This window comes from Oncorhynchus keta, chromosome 20, assembly GCF_023373465.1.
Source record: "Oncorhynchus keta strain PuntledgeMale-10-30-2019 chromosome 20, Oket_V2, whole genome shotgun sequence".
Classification (NCBI taxonomy): Eukaryota; Metazoa; Chordata; class Actinopteri; order Salmoniformes; family Salmonidae; genus Oncorhynchus; species Oncorhynchus keta.
Window position 1 is genome coordinate 48,200,345 of NC_068440.1, and position 10,656 is coordinate 48,211,000.

Consider the following 10,656-nt stretch of genomic DNA (forward strand, 5'->3'; position numbering starts at 1 on the left):
TAGCTTCCACACGGATGGGACATTCTACATGTACTGTCGCACCTTCAATATAGCCCCACTATTCATATCAGTTCCCCTGTGGTAGTGGCAGCCAGCCTGGGGGATGATAGAGTAGTGCATCCATGGAAACCCTGTGGTGTGTATTTGATACATCATGATGTAATACTGTATATAATACAACTGTTGAGGTTTGTCAACTACCAAACACTAACTGGATGAGAATAAATGCCTTAAAAATATATATATATATATTTTTAAAGCAATTAATTTATGTGATCTGAGTGGACAGAATCTTTTCTCCCATTAGGAAGTCGATCTGAAAACCTAATGGAGGGGATGTGATCTGATGTGCACCGAGAAGTTAACCCCTGTTCACTGGAACGTCTGCCAGTTGTTTATCCTTTCCTGTTCTGCTTGATATTCTGAGCCAGTTGGTTACTAGGTTACTATATGTTTCCCTGTAATGTAGACACAGGCTTTAGGTTTCCTGTACACTTAGTGCTTCATGGGTCTTAACGTGCGCTCAACTGTCATAAGATTTCCATACTCTGGGTCTGTCCCAAATGGAACACTGTCCCCTATGTAGTGCATTACTTTTGACCCGGACCCATAGGTGCTACACAGGGTATAGGGTGCATTTGGAACACTGCCTGTGACTGTATATTCCCAGAGACAGAGAGCAGCTCCTGTCTGACTGTATATTCCCAGAGACAGAGAGCAGCTCCTGTCTGACTGTATATTCCCAGAGACAGAGAGCAGCTCCTGTCTGACTGTATATTCCCAGAGACAGAGAGCAGCTCCTGTCTGACTGTATATTACCAGAGACAGAGAGCAGCTCCTGTCTGACTGTATATTCCCAGAGACAGAGAGCAGCTCCTGTCTGACTGTATGTTATTTCTGTGAGTAGTGATTCTGTATGACGTTCTGTAGAGATGGCTGACTCTTTGTTCCCTGGGAGGTTGAATAATAAGGAAGGAAACCACTTGATGGACAGAGGGGAATCTCCTGTCAGTCATGTAATATTGGATCCTAGTAACTGCTCTTTTCAAATCAAATCAAATGTATTTATATAGCCCTTCGTACATCAGCTGATATCTCAAAGTGCTGTACAGAAACCCAGCCTAAAACCCCAAACAGCAAACAATGCAGGTGTAAAAGCACGGCGGCTAGGAAAAACTCCCTAGAAAGGCCAAAACCTAGGAAGAAACCTAGAGAGGAACCGGGCTATGTGGGGTGGCCAGTCCTCTTCTGGCTGTGCCGGGTAGAGATTATAACAGAACATGACCAAGATGTTCAAATGTTCATAAATGACCAGCATGGTCGAATAATAATAAGGCAGAACAGTTGAAACTGGAGCAGCAGCACAGTCAGGTGGACTGGGGACAGCAAGGAGCCATCATGTCAGGTAGTCCTGGGGCACGGTCCTATGGCTCAGGTCCTCCGAGAGAGAGAAAGAAAGAGAGAATTAGAGAGAGCATATGTGGGGTGGCCAGTCCTCTTCTGGCTGTGCCGGGTGGAGATTATAACAGAACGTGGCCAAGATGTTCAAATGTTCATAAATGACCAGCATGGTCGAATAATAGTAAGGCAGAACAGTTGAAACTGGAGCAGCAGCATGGCCAGGTGGACTGGGGACAGCAAGGAGTCATCATGTCAGGTAGTCCTGGGACATGGTCCTAGGGCTCAGGCCAGTTGAAACTTTTACAACCACATCAAATGGTTTCTATCCAGGTGATGATTGAGGGCGTGGTGTGATATCTTACATTGTAGGGTTCAGACAGAGGCTTCTACAAAGAGTCAAGTCACTTTTATATTGACTCTTTTTATTGGTGTGGTTAATTAATATTGTTTCCGTGCTTGATGAGAATCACTAAACCCAATAGGACCAGCATTCCTTTAGGTGGACGGTGAGAGTGAAGGATGGATTTACCTTCGTCCATTTACTAAAGCTGTTCAGTCCATTGCCGTAGCAACACATGAGTTATTGAATGTTGTGAAACATTTCTGGAAGACTTGTCAGATGTCAGATGTCAGATGTCTCTGGTTTCATGATGTTTGCCTAATACTATGCATGTTGATCTTTGCATCAATCCGCTGTTTTGTTGGATATGTGATATACTATATACAGAATGACAGTACTATCTGTATATAGTACTGTCATGGGTCACACTACCATTACATTACAGTACCATTACACAACCTAGAAGACCCTTTTGCCATAGATGGATAAGATTAGATATTCCTTTGTCTGATTTTCAGAGATATTTACTTTACGTACTGGAAGATGCAGTGAGACATGACATAGGCCAGACATATCACACATTCATGAAACAACTAAACAAGAATGACAGCTTAAGAACTCTGATCCCTCTCTTGCACGTGACATAGCTGTCCCTCCTATTCCTAATGATACACATCCCCTTAATGTCCAAGGTCCCGGGGTGTTGCACATCATGTTATTGAGGAACCCTATAGTTTCAATGTCCATGATTATTTTATACAGTTTTATTTCACTCTTTCCCATTCCGGAATGAGTGAATCTCTCTCTGTGTCCCTGACCTCCTCATTTCAAATACATTTTATTAGTCACATGCGCCGGATACAACCTTACAGTGAAATGCTTACGAGCCCCTAACCAACAATGCCGTTTAAAAAAATACAAATAAGAAATAAAAGTAACAAGTAATTAAAGAGCAGCAGTAAAATACCAATAGCGAGGCTTTATACAGGGGGTATTGTTTACTAATGAGACTATATACAGGGGTACCGGTTAGTAATGAGGCTATATACAGGGGTACCGGTTAGTAATGAGACTATATGCAGGGGTACCGGTTAGTAATGAGACTATATACAGGGGTACCGGTTAGTAATGAGGCTATATACAGGGGTACAGGTTAGTAATGAGGCTATATACAGGGGGTACAGGTTAGTAATGAGACTATATGCAGGGGGTACCGGTTAGTAATGAGACTATATACAGGGGGTATTGGTTAGTAATGAGGCTATATACAGGGGTACAGGTTAGTAATGAGACTATATACAGGGGGTATTGTTTACTAATGAGACTATATACAGGGGTACCGGTTAGTAATGAGGCTATATACAGGGGTACCGGTTAGTAATGAGACTATATGCAGGGGGTACCGGTTAGTAATGAGGCTATATACAGGGGTACAGGTTAGTAATGAGACTATATACAGGGTGTACCGGTTACTAATGAGACTATATACAGGGGGTACAGGTTAGTAATGAGACTATATCCCGTGGTACAGGTTAGTAATGAGACTATATGCAGGGGGTACCGGTTAGTAATGAGGCTATATACAGGGGGTACAGGTTAGTAATGAGACTATATACAGGGGGTACCGGTTACTAATGAGACTATATACAGGGGGCACCGGTTAGTAATGAGACTATATACAGGGGGCACCGGTTAGTAATGAGACTATATACAGGGGGTACCGGTTAGTGATGACTATACAGGGGGTACCGGTTAGTAATGAGACTATATACAGGGGGTACAGGTTAGTAATGAGACTATATACAGGGGGTACAGGTTAGTAATGAGACTATATACAGGGAGTACAGGTTAGTAATGAGACTATATACAGGGAGTACAGGTTAGTAATGAGACTATATACAGGGAGTACAGGTTAGTAATGAGACTATATACAGGGGGTACAGGTTAGTAATGAGACTATATACAGGGGGTACAGGTTAGTAATGAGACTATATACAGGGGTACAGGTTAGTAATGAGACTATATACAGGGGTACAGGTTAGTAATGAGACTATATACAGGGGGTACAGGTTAGTAATGAGACTATATACAGGGGGTACAGGTTAGTAATGAGACTATATACAGGGGGTACAGGTTAGAAATGAGACTATATACAGGGGTACAGGTTAGTAATGAGACTATATACAGGGAGTACAGGTTAGTAATGAGACTATATACAGGGAGTACAGGTTAGTAATGAGACTATATACAGGGGTACAGGTTAGTAATGAGACTATATACAGGGGGTACAGGTTAGTAATGAGACTATATACAGGGGGTACCGGTTAGTAATGAGACTATATACAGGGGGTACAGGTTAGTAATGAGACTATATACAGGGGGTACAGGTTAGTAATGAGACTATATACAGGGAGTACAGGTTAGTAATGAGACTATATACAGGGAGTACAGGTTAGTAATGAGACTATATACAGGGAGTACAGGTTAGTAATGAGACTATATACAGGGAGTACAGGTTAGTAATGAGACTATATACAGGGAGTACAGGTTAGTAATGAGACTATATACAGGGAGTACAGGTTAGTAATGAGACTATATACAGGGGGTACAGGTTAGTAATGAGACTATATACAGGGAGTACAGGTTAGTAATGAGACTATATACAGGGGGTACAGGTTAGTAATGAGACTATATACAGGGGGTACAGGTTAGTAATGAGACTATATACAGGGGGTACCGGTTAGTAATGAGACTATATACAGGGGTACAGGTTAGTAATGAGACTATATACAGGGGTACAGGTTAGTAATGAGACTATATACAGGGGGTACAGGTTAGTAATGAGACTATATACAGGGAGTACAGGTTAGTAATGAGACTATATACAGGGAGTACAGGTTAGTAATGAGACTATATACAGGGGGTACAGGTTAGTAATGAGACTATATACAGGGGGTACAGGTTAGTAATGAGACTATATACAGGGAGTACAGGTTAGTAATGAGACTATATACAGGGGGTACAGGTTAGTGATGAGACTATATACAGGCTACTATTATAATTATTTTGGTGGGTTTGTTTTAATAAATAAATGTGTGACACAATAGGAAGTGTAGAACACCATTGTCCATCTAATAACTTTCAAAAGATTGTTCCGAAGTTTGCCCCCAATAAATACATTTTCCTACAAATTAAGTCGCATAAAAGTGTCTTCACACGAATTAAGCCACACAAAACTCACGAAATCTGCTGAAATACTGTTTGTACATATGTGCACAAATTGACTGTGAGATTGTGTTGCAACAACCTGTCACAAGACAAATTTAACCATGATCTGATGATAGGTCTACATGCATTGTGAACTGCACTCCATACTGAAATGCACTGTCTGTCCCCATCCTGAGCGTTGATTGATCATGCAGGTAGCAAATCAAATGTATTTATATAGCCCTTCGTACATCAGCTGATATCTCAAAGTGCTGTACAGAAACCCAGCCTAAAACCCCAAACAGCAAGCAATGCAGGTGTAGAAGCACGGTGGCTAGGAAAACCAGAGAAGAGAAGCCAGATTTAGACATATCATTTAACAGTTCCATATTACATCATGCTGTTCATATAAATAATGTATTATAATTGAATGGTTTCTCAGTTATTTATTCCTGGGAAAAGGAAGTGGGTTTGGGTGGGAAATCTCGGTAACCCAATACTGCTATTCAACCCTAGTTACCATGCACTCCTTAAATATCTCAGTGTCAGTGAAGAGCTTGATGTGTTAAATTAAAACCAGGGCTCGGAAGTGAGGGGGCACGTGAGGGTATTGTTAAATAATTGTACCTGGTTTATATAAAGTGATCTATAGCAACGCTTTAGTACACCATGCTTTATGCTAGAACTGAGCTGTAAAATGCGTGAAAGACGTGATCAATGCATATGGGATATCATTAGTTTGTCTCTATTACTGAGGCCACGCTACAACCTTCTATAGGAGACACAACTAATGACTTTGTTTGAAAAGTAACCTAATGTTGGATTCTTTCACTATCAGCTTTGAGGATCATATGGTGAGCTATGCATGACTAGTTTGTTAATTTAGCCTAGCATATGCTCTTATATTCCCATGTCCTAATCACAGTCAACACGCATCTAAACTCAGCAACAAAAATAAATGGCCCTTTTTCAGGACCCTGTCTTTCAAAGATAATTCGTAAAAATCCAAAACATCACAGATCTTCATTGTAGGGTTTAAACACTGGTTTAAACACTGTTTCCCATGCTTGTTCAATGAACAATAAACAATTAATGAACATGCACCTGTGGAACGGTCGTTAAGACACTAACAGCTTACAGATTGGTAGGCAATTAAGGTCACAGTTATGAAAACTTAGTACACGAAAGAGGCCTTTCTATTGACTCTGGAAAAACACCAAAAGAAAGATTCCCAGGGTCCCTGCTCATCTACGTGAACGTGCCTTAGGCATGCTGCAAGGAGGCATGAGGACTGCAGATGTGGCCAGGGCAATAAATTGCAATGTCCGTACTGTGAGATGCCTAAGACTGCGCGGAGACAGGACGGAGTGGCAGACCACGTGTAACAACACCTGCACAGGATCAGTACATCCGAACATCACACCTGCGGGACAGGTACAGGATGGCAACAACAACTACCCAAGTTACACCAGGAACGCACAATCCCTCCATCAGTGCTCAGACTGTCCGCAATAGGCCGAGAGAGGCTGGACTGGGCCTGTTGTAAGGTAGGTCCTCAATAGGCTGAGAGAGGCTGGACTGGGCCTGTTGTAAGGCAGGTCCTCACCAGAAACAATGTCGTTTATGGGCACAAACCCACCATCGCTAGACCAGACAGGACTGGCAAAAAGTTCTCTTCACTGACGAGTCACGGTTTTGTCTCACCGGGGGTGATGGTAAGTTTTGCATTTGTCGAAGGAATGAGCGTTACACCGAGGCCTGTACTCTGGAGCGGGATCGATTTGGAGGTGGAGGGTCCGTCATGGTCTGGGGCGGTGTGTCACAGCATCATCAGACTGAGCTTGTTGTCATTGCAGGTAATCTCAACGCTGTGCTTTACAGGGAAGACATCCTCTTCCCTCATGCGGTGCCCTTCCTGCAGGCTCATCCTGACATGATCCTCCAGCATGACAATGCCACCAGCCATACTGCTCGTTCTGTGAGTGATTTCCTGCAAGACAGGAATGTCAGTGTTCTGCCATGGCCAGTGACGAGCCCGGATCTCAATCCCATTAAGCACGCCTGGGACCTGTTGGATCGGAGGGTGAGGACTAGGGCCATTCCCCCCAGAAATGTCCGGGAACTTGCAGGTGCTTTGGTGAAAGAGTGGGGTAACATCTCACAGCAAGAACTAGCAAATCTGGTGCAGTCCATGAGGAGGAGATGCACTCCTGTACTTAACACAGCTGGTGGCCACACCAGATACTGACTGTTACTTTTGATTTTGACCCCTCCTTCGTTCAGGGACACATTATTCCATTTCTGTTAGTCACATGTCTGTGGAACTCTTTCAGTTTGTCTCAGTTGTTGAATCTTATGTTCATACAAATATTTACACATGTTAAGTTTACTGAAAATAAACGCAGTTGAGTGAGCGGACTTTTCTTTTTTTGCTGAGTTTATTTTGTAACAAAAATATCATGGAATAAATTAGAAAATGATAGTTTCCCAAATGATTTGTTTTGACAAGTGCATTTAGGCCTACCTGATGATATGTAAACAATGAATGGCTTTTTCTCCTATTCGTTGATGATCAGGTACTTCAGTTGTAACTGGTTCTGTTGAGCTCCGTCTTTACAGTTGATAGACAACTTCAGCCCTGTTCCAATCTTCAACTATCCTCTTTTTAACAACGGTGTAAAAATGTAAACGTTTCCAGTGTTGCGGCTCTTATTCATTGTCATGGTATTATAAAAGATTCTGTTTGTTTCCAGTCATGTAAAATGACCTAGAATTGCATGAAATGTGTTATTTAAAGGCGACCTTTTCTCAAATAAGATGATAGATTCATGCAGTGCTTTTATTATAATGAAATTCTTTTCACACCCCCTTGTCTGCGGTGCGAATCCACAACATGTAATGTCTACAAAACGAAGAACAGTTTCTAAAACTACTCTGGTCTGCCCTAGAAGTGAGGGGAAATGGTAGGAATGTTCTCTGATATTCACGTTGTTTTGATTATTATTTTGGGTAGTGGGGTCACTAGTTTTTCTTTTCAGGTATGGTAAAAATATATTTCACTGAAGGGAGGGCCATCCATTTTCATTTCAGAGAGATCCCTCATTTGAAATAATGTAGTCAAATCAAATCAAATCAAATTTTATTTGTCACATACACATGGTTAGCAGATGTTAAATGCGAGTGTAGCGAAATGCTTGTGCTTCTAGTTCCGACAATGCAGTGATAACCAACAAGTAATCTAACAATTCCAAAACTACTGTTTTATACACAGTGTAAGGGGATAAGGAACATGTACATAAGGATATATGAATGAGTGATGGTACAGAGCAGCATACAGTAGATGGTATCGAGTACAGTATATACATATGAGATGAGTGTGTAGACAAAGTAAACAAAGTGGCATAGTTAAAGTGGCTAGTGATACATGTATTACATAAGGATGCAGTCGATGATGTAGAGTACAGTATATACATATGCATATGAGATGAATAATGTAGGGTAAGTAACATTATATAAGGTAGCATTGTTTAAAGTGGCTAGTGATATATTTACATAATTCCCATCAATTCCCATTATTAAAATGGCTGGAGTTGGGTCAGTGTCAATGACAGTGTGTTGGCAGCAGCCACTCACTGTTAGTGGTGGCTGTTTAACAGTCTGATGGCCTTGAGATAGAAGCTGTTTTTCAGTCTCTCGGTCCCAGCTTTGATGCACCTGTACTGACCTCGCCTTCTGGATGATAGCGGGGTGAACAGGCAGTGGTTCGGGTGGTTGATGTCCTTGATGATCTTTATGGCCTTCCTGTAACAACGGGTGGTGTAGGTGTCCTGGAGGGCAGGTAGTTTGCCCCCGGTGATGCGTTGAGCAGTCCTCACTACCCTCTGGAGAGCCTTACGGTTGAGGGCGGAGCAGTTGCCGTACCAGGCGGTGATACAGCCCGCCAGGATGCTCTCGATTGTGCATCTGTAGAAGTTTGTGAGTGCTTTTGGTGACAAGCCGAATTTCTTCAGCCTCCTGAGGTTGAATAGGCGCTGCTGCGCCTTCTTCACGACGCTGTCAGTGTGAGTGGACCAATTCAGTTTGTCTGTGATGTGTATGCCGAGGAACTTAAAACTAGCTACCCTCTCCACTACTGTTCCATCGATGTGGATAGGGGGTGTTCCCTCTGCTGTTTCCTGAAGTCCACAATCATCTCCTTAGTTTTGTTGACGTTGAGTGTGAGGTTATTTTCCTGACACCACACTCCGAGGGCCCTCACCTCCTCCCTGTAGGCCGTCTCGTCGTTGTTGGTAATCAAGCCTACCACTGTTGTGTCGTCCGCAAACTTGATGATTGAGTTGGAGCGTGCGTGGCCACGCAGTCGTGGGTGAACAGGGAGTACAGGAGAGGGCTCAGAACGCACCCTTGTGGGGCCCCCGTGTTGAGGATCAGCGGGGAGGAGATGTTGTTGCCTACCCTCACCACCTGGGGGCGGCCCGTCAGGAAGTCCAGTACCCAGTTGCACAGGGCGGGGTCGAGACCCAGGGTCTCGAGCTTGATGACGAGCTTGGAGGGTACTATGGTGTTGAATGCCGAGCTGTAGTCGATGAACAGCATTCTCACATAGGTATTCCTCTTGTCCAGGTGGGTTAGGGCAGTGTGCAGTGTGGTTGAGATTGCATCCCTTAGCAGTGAAATGTCCAAACTGCATCTACATGCCAATCATTTGATCTCAATCAGTATCATTGGAATATGGATGTAAATCTTCTTGAATTACTGTTAGTGAGCAGATGGTGTTAACTAGCTATATAGTTATTTTTATTTTTATATCTATTCAGCTAACCATCCTAAAATCTATTCGGCTAACCATCCTAAAATCTATTCGGCTAACCATCCTAAAATCTATTCAGCTAACCATCCTAAAATCTATTCAACAAACCATCCTATTCATCCAACCATCCTATTCAGCTAACCATCCTAAAATCTATTAATCTAACCATCCTATTCAGCTAACCATCCTATTCAGCTAACCATCCTATTCAGCTAACCATCCTAAAATCCCTTGAGAAATTAGGTGGTGTTTTTGGTGTAACAGTAACTTTTGTTGGTCAACTTGTCTATAATTAGATAATACCTTCAAAGTATTCAGACTCTTTACTTTTTCCACATTTTGTTATGTTACAACCTTATTCTAAATTGGTTCAATTGTTCTTTCTTTTCAGGAATCTACACACAATACCCCATAATGACAAAGCAAAAACAGGTTTTGAATTTTTTGCAAAAGTATTAAAAATGAGAAACGGGAAATATCCCATTTACGTAAGTTCAGACCTTTTACTCAGTTCTATGTTGAAGCACCTTTGGCAGCGATTACAGCCTCGAGTCTTCTTGGGTATGACACTACAAGCTTGGCACACCTGTATTTGGGGAGTTTCTCTCATTCTTCTCTGCAGATCATCTCAAGCTGTCAGGGGAGCGTCGCTGCATAGCTATTTTCAGGTCTCTCCAGAGATATTCGATCAGGTTCAAATCTGGCTGGGCCACTCAAGGACATTCAGAGACTTGTCCTGAAGCCACTCCTGCGTTGTCTTGGCTGTGTGTTTAGGGTCGCTGTCCTGTTGGAAGGTGAACCTTCGCCCCAGTCTGAGGTCCTGAGCGCTCTGGAGCAGGTTTTCATCAAGGATCTCTCTGTACTTTGCTCCGTTCATCTTTCCATCGATCCTGACTAG

General features: G+C 42.6%; 1 long non-coding RNA gene across 49 annotated transcripts; it reads left to right on the top strand.

The window, feature by feature from the left end:
• Positions 1 to 2,874: 2,874 nt before the first annotated feature.
• Positions 2,875 to 5,374, top strand: LOC127910086 (uncharacterized). 49 transcript variants are annotated; one of them, XR_008073914.1, is made up of 8 exons: positions 3,106 to 3,146; positions 3,273 to 3,368; positions 3,525 to 3,556; positions 3,589 to 3,716; positions 3,779 to 3,874; positions 3,906 to 3,969; positions 4,001 to 4,480; positions 4,543 to 5,374. It is a non-coding gene; the product is annotated as an uncharacterized LOC127910086 (long non-coding RNA). The 49 variants fall into 49 exon arrangements; XR_008073905.1 differs by lacking the exon at positions 3,106 to 3,146 and adding an exon at positions 2,875 to 2,957 and having other exon boundaries at positions 3,525 to 3,716; XR_008073909.1 differs by lacking the exon at positions 3,525 to 3,556 and having other exon boundaries at positions 3,273 to 3,400; positions 3,557 to 3,716.
• The last annotated feature ends 5,282 nt before the right edge of the window (positions 5,375 to 10,656 follow it).